General features: G+C 29.6%; 1 long non-coding RNA gene across 1 annotated transcript; it reads right to left on the minus strand.

Moving 5' to 3' along the window:
* Positions 1 to 2,312: 2,312 nt before the first annotated feature.
* LOC142320378 (uncharacterized) lies at positions 2,313 to 10,982 on the minus strand. The gene is made up of 3 exons (XR_012755362.1): positions 10,948 to 10,982; positions 7,653 to 7,835; positions 2,313 to 2,502 (listed from the first exon to the last, which is right to left on the minus strand). It is a non-coding gene; the product is annotated as an uncharacterized LOC142320378 (long non-coding RNA).
* Positions 10,983 to 11,928: the final 946 nt, after the last annotated feature.

An 11,928-nucleotide genomic window follows, 5' to 3' on the forward strand; every position in this document is an offset into this window, starting at 1 on the left:
AGTAATGAAATGTAGTAGAAATAACAAAGATGGACCACTGAATGTGAAAATAGGAGTAGAAAAGATTATGGAGGTAGAGAATTTTGTTATTTGGGAAGTAGAATTACTAAAGATGGACGAAGTAGGAGCGATATAAAATGCCGAATAGGACAAGCTAAACGAGCCTTCAGTAAGAAATATAATTTGTTTACATCAAAAATTAATTTAATGGAAATATCGCCATATAAGCTTTATATGGAAGTGAAACTTGGATGATCGGAGTATCTGAGAAGAAAAGATTAGAAGCTTTTGAAATGTGGTGCTACAGGAGAATGTTAAAAATCAAATGGGTGGATAAAATGACAAATGAAGAGGTTTTGCGGCAAATAGATGAAGAAAGAAGCATTTGGAAAAATATAGCTAAAAGAAGAGACAGACTTATAGGCCACATATTAAGGCATCCTGGAATAGTGGCTTTAATATTGGAGGGACAGGTAGAAGGAGAAAAAATTGTTTAGGCAGGCAACGTTTGGAATATGTAAAAAAAATTGTTAGGGATATAGGTTGAAGGGGGTTTACCGAAATGAAAGAACTAGCACTAGATAGGGAATCTTGGAGAGCTGCATCAAGCCAGTCAAATGACTTAAGACAAAAAAAAACAAAGTGTGTAATAATTATTTTGGAAGTAAAATATAAAAAGTGTGTAATTATTATGCTAATATCTTATTTTATAGAAACTAAACTCTTACATATAGAAATAAGTATTATTTGAAGTGCATAATTATTTGAAAAATGTAATATAAATTTGCACCACAGGCATGTAAATGGCTATTGATTTTATTATACTTAAGAGAGGTTACTTAAATGTATTAATTTTAATCTAACAGTAACTATGAATATTAATTCTATTTCCAGTTTGCAATTCATATCTTATTTTTTAGAGAAACTGAACTAGGACATTTGCTTATAAGTATTATTTTATGTGCACAATTAAACTAGAGAAAGTAAAGTATATAAAGTGAGCAATTTTACAGAAATTATGCATTTACAGAAAATATCTTATTTTATAGAAATTAAAAATATACAACTGCCTATAAATATTATTTAAAATATGTAACAACAAAATAGTGCATTTGTATATGGATATAGACTAGTAACAAGAACGTTCCCTCATAATTTTCACCTTATTGGTGATTAAGATGCTGCTGTACTTGTTGGCATTATTGTACTGATAGTTGCTGCTGTACAATTAGCAATAATTTGGACTATCACTATAACAAAAGAAATTAATTTTTGTAATTAATATTTTAACTTAAACAATTTATTATTTAATTTTATTTTCAACACATACTTATATAACAAAAAAGTAAAAACATAAAGTGTATAATTTTTCAATAAATCTTATTTTATATAAACTAAACTCATAAATATAAATTTAAGTATTATTTAAAGTGCATAATTCTTATTCAGAAAATAAAATATATAAATTCACACATCATACAAATGCAAACCAGTATTAATTTTGTTTCTATGCAGATATTTTTATTTAAACTGTCCAATTTTAACTCTAAGAACTACCAAATATTAATTTTACATCTAGGGTACAATTAATATCTTATTTTATAGAAATTAAACAAATACATTTGCTTATAAATATTATTTAAAGTGCGTGATTATTTTTAATATTACTTTTAATATTTAAAGATCATAATTATTATTTAATTATTTTTAATATTTAAAGACCATAATTATTATTTAAGAGTTGTTTCACTCACCTGAATGAAAATGAAGATAGCGAAGATCGAAGATGATGTAAATAATAACAAAAAGTAAAATGACAATGTAGTATACACTGAAGACTAAAAGTGTTAGGTATGAACACAATGAAAATTTGGCAGGTATTTATCACTGACACAAATGCATTATCGTTTGATGACTTTGTAACAAAGAAGCAATCAAGTCTGAAGCAACACAGTGGAAATTATAGTAGAGCACGTGAATTCACAGGATTTATCATTTGATAACTTTAAAATAAACAAATTAATTAGTAAACAAAATATTGCAATATCATCAAGCACATGCATTGTACACAAAGACTTTATCATTGACACAAATGCATTAACAATAGATGTCTAAAGTAAACAAACTTATTAGTAGATAAGGTTACTTATAAAGGTTACTTTTTTTGGCAGTTTTTTGTACAACTATCAGTATAACTAGCGCTTTATACAATGTATGTTATATTTTACAGCAGAATGACATGGATAAAAGAAAATTACATTATAACAAATGACAAATAAATCATACCTGAATGAGAAAAGAAATTTCTTTTCTCAACTAACTTATGAATTTCCCATGATAATGGGCTATCTAACTCTTGTAAGGTCGTATTAATATAATATAATTTTGAATTTCCATTTTTATATGGTATTAACAAACATGGCACTGATGAAGCAGTTGGTCCAAAAAGAAAAACAGTGCTTTTGCCATAAGAATAGTCCCAATGACATGATTCTTCGTTTTCTGAAGAAAAAAATGACAAAAATAAAAGCGTTCCTGAAGATTATACAAAATGTCTAATAAAACTACATTACAAGGTATATTCAGAAAGTAAGTTTCTAATGGCATTACAATACTATGGTTGCAATTCTTCTCATGCTGAGTTTCACAATATAGGAAAAGGATTGACATAATTATTATTCAGCTGTCTACTATTATTTTAGAGAATGCTTCTTAGTGTGTATTTATAATTAATAAATACACACATGCTTCTTTCAATTCAAATCACATTTAATGCTGTGCATTTTCCAGAAATCTCATGTTCACTTTAACACTGAACTGTGTCAGAAATTGTCCACGTACTGGGTACCTAAGAAGTTTATGGAAAATCACAAAATGAAATGGATGGATGGGTTGAACGTTAGAATTTTTGACTTGGTACAGAGAACAAGGCAATGACTCGCCAAACCACATAGTCACTGTGGCAAACCATGGGTGGCGCATTTAATACCTGAAATGAAACAGCAACATATGGAATGGTGACACATTTCATTGGTTGCTCAGAAAAACAAAATGCAAGCCAATTTTTGCCACATGGAAGATCATGTGCGCAGTCTTTTGAAACAAAAATAGGAGTTCTGTTTATAAACTTCTTCACAATCAATAGTGATATCTAATGGAGATAATGAAAAAATTGGCTCATGCAATTCAGAGCATGGCTTGCTTACATAGGCTGTTCTGTTAATCACAATACTACAAACCCACACTGCCACCACATTACAATGTCTCATCTCAACCTTTGACTGGGAGGAGTTCGATGATCTTATTAAGCCTGGATCTTGTACCATACCAAATGACTTATCTCCTTTCTTATGTTTTAAAACCTTCCTTGCTGACAACGGATCCACATGATTATGAGGTCAAATAAATTGTTAACATGTGGCTCATGCTGCAGGTGGCATCATCCTATGATGAAGGGATATGTGGTTGATAATTGCCTCAACAATGGTGGCAACTGTGTAGAAAAGTAGAGTAAGATTTGTGCTTCAACAAGATAACATTTTATATGAACATGTTGATTTTTATTTAATTGTCCTTCAGAACTTACTTTCTAGATAATCTCTTGCATTAAAAGCTTTATTATTTATTTGTGAAGAAATTGAATTAATTTAAATACTTAAATATCTTTATTTCTATTTTAAACATAATGTAGAAAGTATTCTAATAAATTAAATATTACTGGAGTGAAATATTCCATAAATACCACTGAATTTCACCTCCCTTAAGAGCTTAAGCAGTAAAACCTTCTGCAACTCCTACTATTATAAACCTTTTTTTTTTTCTGTTTAACCTCCGGGGCCACAGTTAAGCATTACTGTACAGAGGATGAGATGAATGATTTGTAGCGTGTGTGAAAAATGCCATGCCTGACTGGGATTCGAACCCGGGACCTCCGGGTGAAAGGCCGAGACGCTACCACTCACGCCACAGAGGCCGGCCTGATTACAAACCTAGCATTGCTAGTATTGGTTATGAAACCAAGTATTCATATCATTAAACAGTGGTATTGATGGAACCCTAACAGTAAAAGTTTATAAAATTAAGACTAAAGTTGGGGTAGTCATGGAATTAAATATATATAGTTTAAGCCAAATGTAAGTGAACTGATTTTTTATATAATTATCTATTGGACTTACCTGAAATTACAAGTTATCTTCTTTGAATTATGACCTGTGGTAAGTTACACAGCAGCTCCAATGTTTCTTCCATTGTTCATAGTAGTACCAGAAGTCATTTTCCTTAAATGTGTATAGCTCATCAATTACAGTTTTTCATCATACCAAAATGATGACCCTTCAACTTCAATTTCAACTTAGGGAGAAGGGAGAAACTGCACGGAGCTAGATCTGGGCTGTAGGAAGGCTGTGGAAGTAGGGAAATGTTTTTCTTCACCAGAAATTCATGAACTGAAAGCAAAGTGTGAGCTGGCGTGTTATCATTGTGTAGCAACCAATCATGTGCAATGTCTGTTTGTACTAACTGTACCCTTTTTCGAAGTTTACCCAAGATAAATTTGTAAAAGGCGCTATTAATTGTCTGTCCTGGAGGTACAGATTTTTTGTGCACAATGCACAGCTTGCACCAGTTTCACATTTTCATCATTTGTTGATGAGGCTGGTCTTTCAGAACAAGAGTTGTCTTCAATATTTTCTCGGCCTCTTTGAAAGCTTTATGCCACTTAAAAACCATACTTCTCAATAGAGTGGCATCTTCATAAGCTTTGGTTAAGGAATCAAATGTTTCTGTGGCAGACTTATAGAGTTTCACACAGAATTTGATAGTGTAACGTTGTTCTATATTTTCTTCCATCATAAACATAACAAGATTAAAACATAACCGTACACAAACAGCAGTAGTGTGGGACTGACTCAATTGAACCATTTGAAACAATTATGCAGGTGCAACCAAAATGACCTACTGTTATACATCAAGTACGTTTTACATTACCGGTTTGTCTGTAGGAATACACTTGCATTTGGGACAAACCACATATCTCCCAAATAGTGAATTTTGTTTTATTACACTATTAGGTAGTTCATTTGTTAATACTAATACATAACATATTAGTAGTAATATACAATAAAATGGTTCAAAATTACTTGGTAATACTTCAGGAACAGGCTTAGGATACTAATATAAAATATATGTTGGTTAACACTTCATTTTTTAGTTGCATCTAGCAAAATAATCATACTTAGTTATACGCTTTATAACACATGCAGCTATACTGGCATCCTCATGTGAATACATCATGCAAAATAAAAATGTGTATACTATCAATACAAATCATTAATATAGTAACATAATACAAATACTAGTTATTACATATCATGAACTCTCTGCCAATCACTAAAATTCTATGCTATCAATGATTATTTGTGCATAGACTGTCAATGATTATAAAAATATGTAAAATATCTGTCATTATTATATTCATTTGATAAAATTGATTATCTATTATAATTTTAATAATTTTCTTAATTGTATTCAACATTAAAATAAATAAATTCCTTCTTAACAGTACTGCAAAACATATAATGAAAATATTTGAATGTTAATTGTTGGATGCAAATTATACTCAGTCTTCCACAACCCTTGAGTAGGCGTTAGCCCACATCATAACTTTATAATCTGTGAACTGCATTAGTTATGTACACAATTTCATTCCTTCTACCTTCCTAGTAATTAGTTTTATGTCTCAGTGTGATTTCAGCCACTGTGCCAAATTTTTATGGTAGTAATACCACAATAAATATACTAAACAATAAAAAATCTCTTAATGGGATATTTATTTCAAGTTGTAAGAGATTTTTATTTTTGTTAAAACATTTTGTATCAGATTTGAGGTAGATATTCAAGGTAGTACTACAAACTGACATATTTTCTTCATCTAAATCGTCCATCAATAAATCTATCAAAAACTGAAAATACAATTATAATGTTAGCAAGTTTGTGACAGTTAAAAAATTTTTGGAGACTGGCAAATTTTTATTCAATAGATGTGAAAACCAGCCAAATAATTAATTTAAAACCAGCCAGATAATTTGTCAAATAAACTGATTGCCTATACTCAATACCAAATAAATAGAAATAATATTCATAGACTAAATAAGTGTTTATGAGTCATAACAACATTTAATAATTGGTATCAAATATCATAAATTATGATCTCTGTATTCTTTTTTTTTTTAAATCTTACTTTCAGGCAGTAAGAAATAATAAAAGAGATTAAACAGTAGAATTTCTACCAAAGAATAATACAAATGTTTGAGAAAGCCAAAGAATTAAACACATTATTAAATTTACTTAGAATTACAAAAGTAGGTATTTTATTACATGAAAGTACTAAGTCTAAATTTTTTTTTTTACCTCAATGTAACTCATCATTTACTATCAGTGGTGTCATCAGTGTCTGGAGTTATTCATGCAAGGACGCTTACTGTTATTCTTTGGCACAGGTGATCTCAAGTAACTAGAACTTTTTTTGGGATGTCTTCTACATAGTTCCAAAAGATGAAACCAGCATCAAATCAGGACTTTGCATTGGCCAAGCTACGGAAGCTTTTCTGCCATCTAGCCTTCTAGGAACCTGTCACTGAGCACAGACCACACAACTTCTGCATAATGTAGAGGGGCTCCATCTTGTCGGAAAAGAAGGCTGTTCGTACTTTATGGCCATGGGAAAAAAATGGCCCAAAAATTTGATTATGCATGAAACCAGACATTCACTTTTGGACAACTATGGATGAATTCCACCAATTCCTTATGGGATTTTCAGTGCCCCATACTTGACAATTATGGCAATTCGTGGCTCTAGAAACATGAAAGTTGCTTCATCAGAAAATAAAATACACCACAGGTAGTTTTCATCAGCAGAAAATAATGAGTCTAACATGGTCATTACAAATTGAATTCTTTGTGACTTATTGTTAGGTTTAATTTCACGAAAAAGTTTTTGTTTGTATATAAAAATTTTTAATCACTTGTGAACATCATGGGGAGTGCTTTTAAGAATGTTCAGTTGATTAACACTATGAACTGAATGTTTTGAATTTCAATGGAAAGACAGTAGAAGTCGAATTCTTTCTCTGATTTAAGTACTTCTTTTGGGCCTATCTGGTAAGTGTCCTTTCAATATATTTCTAGTTTCCAAAAACTGTTCATACCACTTACATATGGCTTTATCATTTGGACAATTACTATAATAGATTTGCATATAATTTCTTTGTACAAGTCACTGGTTTTGTTTCTGAGAAATCAGTATACTACTACTGTGCTTTCTTTTATAGTGATGCCATGGTACTGAAGCCTGGGCTCATAACAGTTTGGTTTATGTAACAGTAGACTATATGTAACACAGCTGCTATCTGATGGAGAATGTATAAACTAAAACTTAATAGTTATCATTACAAGATATACATAAAACACTACTGAGAGCTAAAAAATAAAAATTATATTTGTTTTTGAAACCCATTCTTTTTCAGACAACTGGTATTGTCATGCAATTTGAATCGCTGTGTATAATACATCATTTTGAAAACAAATATGACAATATGTGAGTCAATGAGTCCTTATACAATTCAGAATAAATTTCAAAATAATATAATGCTTACCTTCAGCTATGTTACTTTGATCATCATAGAAACTACATGGATAATCTGAAAGTGGTATAAATCCTCCAAGAGTACCACTCCATTTAAAAAATTTAATTGATGAAGAATTTTGCTCATGGGCTAGTAACAGAGTATCATCACGATATGTGTCAAGTTTAATCGGCACCCATTTATCAATTAGACCTTATGAAATTAAAATAATACAATTAATTAAACTTTGATAAAACGTAGCTAATTTATTTTCATGTAGATGCATATATAATATAAGAAATGAAGTCAAAAAAAAATTTTAAGATAAACATTCATAGAAATATAAACATTTTATAAGCAGTAGGATCAATATATCTAAAGTTGTGTACGTGATAATTTGATGAAGATTGGTTAAAGTTTTTCTGAGTTACACTTAATTTAACGTTGACAACAGATAACATAACCTCAATTGGAGTATTTTTTCAGTTGCATGGTACTGAAGGATAAAAATTGATTTTCCTTACATACTGAGGTATGAAGATTATGAAAATTCCATTTATATATAAAATTTTTTGGCTCAAAAATCTCCAAAACTACTAGTTAAATTTCATTGAAATTTAGATTTTCTGTAACATTTTATCTAAGTTGTGGACATCACAATTTGACATGGATTGGTTTAGTGGTTCTTGAATTCCATTCAATTGTTCCAAAAAATTTGAAAATTTTGTTGCTGGAAAATCTCCAAAATTATTAAATTAATTTCATTGAAATTTAGTTATGTTGTAGTAGTTTATCTGAAGTTATGCATGTGAGAATTTGATGAAGATTGGTTGAGTCGTTCTTCACTTGTGCTCAATTTAATTTGACAACAGACAACATAACTTAAATGGAGTTATCTGAATGTATTTTTCATACACGTTTATGCAGTGAGTTTATAGTGGTGAGCGAGTTTAAACTTAATGCTTGTGGGTAGGGTTTATTCATTACTTTTATTATGTCATCAAATTTGATTATAATTTAATCTTCTTATAAACAGAAAATATATTTTAATATAAAATAAATACACCTCTTTTAGCTTCCTCATTTATGTTTTGTATATTTTTTGTGCAAAAATTTATACAATAATTATATAAAATAAAATAACAAGAAGTGGTCTTATGCAAAACTGTGCAAGAATTTTTTTTCAACCAAGAAAGCAAAAAAAAAAAAAGACATTTTTTTTGTTTAAACCATTTTACGTTTTATGCAAAATCATATATCTTTCATTATCCTCTGATGTATTCTAAGGATGATTTTATAGTATACAATGTGTTCAATATTTTTGTGGATTTACCGTCACATCCTGTGATAGTAAACTGTCAAACTAACCACAGTGACACAAATTACCTAATCAGTGATTAGGATAAGACATGGGCTCCTCATATAATAAGTAATAACTATGCAATTAACTTGAAAGGATGGCTAAAAGGCACATGAAAGGCTTTACCGCTAGGTATCCCTATGGTTTGGTTGAAAAGATACTTAAATGATTGTTATTTTTGTTTAACTAATATGTTTGGAATTTCAAAGAAATCTTAACACACTTTACTATATACTTCATCGTCATTGGCACTCAGACCTATACCTCACAATGAATCCAATCCAAGTTCCTGAAAACTTGTTTCACAAAAACAGTGATGAAGAAACAAGAACAGTGACACAGTGGAAGAAGATAATCAAGATTCAAACTTTGAATTACAATCCAGTGAGCCACATCTTACATCACAAGAAGAGCTAAATGACTTTGTAAGATTTAAAATTATCAGAAAATCTAACTGAACTTTTAGCCTCAAGATTACATGATTGGAATTTACCTAAATATATATATATATATATATATATATAAATATATATAAAAATATTGGGCTATCAAAGCTGATTGAAAAGTTTAAAATAAAAATTCATACAGAGCTATGGGATGTAATATGCCACAAAGAGTCCATTTTCTGCATTCAAATCTGGATTTCTTCCAGCCAAACCTTAGGGCAGTAAGTGATGAACATGAAAATATAGTGTAAACATTTACACAAAAATATTTCAGTGTCGGAAAACTGTTACAAAGACAAATGTTATTATGTTAACTGATTCCTGTTGAATTCAAGATGTACCTGAAGTTACCCACAAAAGGAGGGCATCTGCTATAAGAAGTTTTAATGTAAGTATATGACATTCCACAACAGTATTTGTATTAACTGTTATAGATCTTTAATATGCCATTTCTGTTTAACTGTGGGTTACAGATCTGTAAATAGAATAGTCTATTTACAAATCTGTAACCTACACAAAAAAAAAACAATGCAAGGAAAGGTATCACACTTAGAGAAACATTAAAAAAAATTTATTTTGTATACCAGTGTTATTAATATATGATACAATCATTTACTAGAAAATGAAACTCACAATTTTCTTGAAAGTAATCATTTTTTTAAAACTGGCATCCTTTAACACAGAAGCTGCTACATCAAAATATATATCCAAATATAGGCGAGACAATCAAACAAGTAGGTACCCCAAAAATTCAATTAAACATGTTAGTTAAGAACAAGGTCACACTGCAGAAATATCAACATGATGTTCATAATTTATGTAATATAGATTACAAATGATATTTGTTTACAGTGACTGACAGAATGAAGGCTAGAAAAATATCCTTTATAAGATTACATTTAGTCATGAAACTGCTTTTTTATCTAAGTTATAAGATGAATCATCCTAACATTAAGATAATGGATACAGACAATCCAGATGGTACAGTGGAATATCTTTGAGATTCACCAAACATAAATGTTTCTGGGTCTTATAAGTTCTTTTAAAATTGATATCTTTTTTAATCCAGCCCACTATAACTGCGATTAGTTACTTTGGATGTGGTTTGAGAGAATTTAACTTGAGGGATAATGAATTATTGCAATAATTGTTTTATATGAAAATACACAGGGAGTAATGAAACAATAGCCTAACCATCATAATTGCCTAATTCATTACTATAATCGTTACTATCATAGACATGGCAGACAGGATTTGAGATGAAATAGTTAATAAGTGAAATATCTTCCACATTTAAGGAAACCAAATTAAACATTCATAAAGAGCTGCTAAACATGAAAATACACTTGCACTCAATCCTGCAATAAAAAAGTCAGTAAATTCTTTACTTTCTTAATAATTAAATGTTACGTTGGTAGAAATTAATTTACAAATGGTTTCTTCAATACTGTAGTACACAGTAATGAACAATGTACTTCAGTTGTGCAAATACATATACAAAAGAATTTAATTTACTTACCTAATTCACCTTTTAAATCATGAATAAGGGTACCATTTGGTTTTATTTTAAAAACAGCTGATTTTTCCCCAGTTACAGCTAAATAATTCTGATTAGCAGTAACAAATGTTGTTATATTTTTTACTCCAACATAAGAAAAATTACTGTATGGTTTAAAATGGTTAATTACTTCATTATTTAATGAAATTTCTGTTCGATATGCAAGAATAGTATTCAATTCATTTTGAGCTACAAATAAATACATTAAATCTCCTATGTAACTTAGAGCTAAAGACAAACTTGGACAAAGTAATGGTAAGTTTTGTGATAATCTGGAAAAAATTAAACTGAGTTTTTAGTAAATATTTATCACTAATTAATCACTATTTGATTAAATATTTATATAATTCTTTGCTAAATACAGCTAGCTATCCAATGTTACATAGTCTCTAAATAACAGCAGCTGGTAGCACAGTAATCATAATACCAGACACCCAGAAAATAACATTATAAGTCAGATTTGATTGAGTCAGATTGAGATCTTTATACACAACAATTGAGAAATTCCTGTTCTTTTCTAGAAAAATCCTCTTGTAACTCATATCCATGTTACAAAATATTCTTGTGAAATATTAGTGAAATTGAGTAAAGTATTTCATTTTGCATTTCAACTGGATTTTTCTTAAAACAGTCATTTTAGACTTACAACACTATTTTACTGGGTGTGTGATATACAAAACAATCTTTAGGCTTGTATACACATGGATAATACAGTGTATATAAATTAAGTTCCTCTTTTTTCCTATTATTGTTAATTTAGAGAATCTTGACCAATGGCATATCTATTTCAGACATAAATATCTTTTTAACATAATCTAAAATTTCATCTGCCATCTTCTTTCTGCCATATTGGATTCAACTTAACTTTTTAAAGGGTATTGTGGTAATTTATCTGTTTTTATCATTCTATGTAAAATTTGATGAAAAGATGAATGGCAAAAG

The sequence above is a fragment of the Lycorma delicatula genome, chromosome 2 (assembly GCF_047948215.1).
Source record: "Lycorma delicatula isolate Av1 chromosome 2, ASM4794821v1, whole genome shotgun sequence".
In the NCBI taxonomy this organism is placed as follows: domain Eukaryota; kingdom Metazoa; phylum Arthropoda; class Insecta; order Hemiptera; family Fulgoridae; genus Lycorma; species Lycorma delicatula.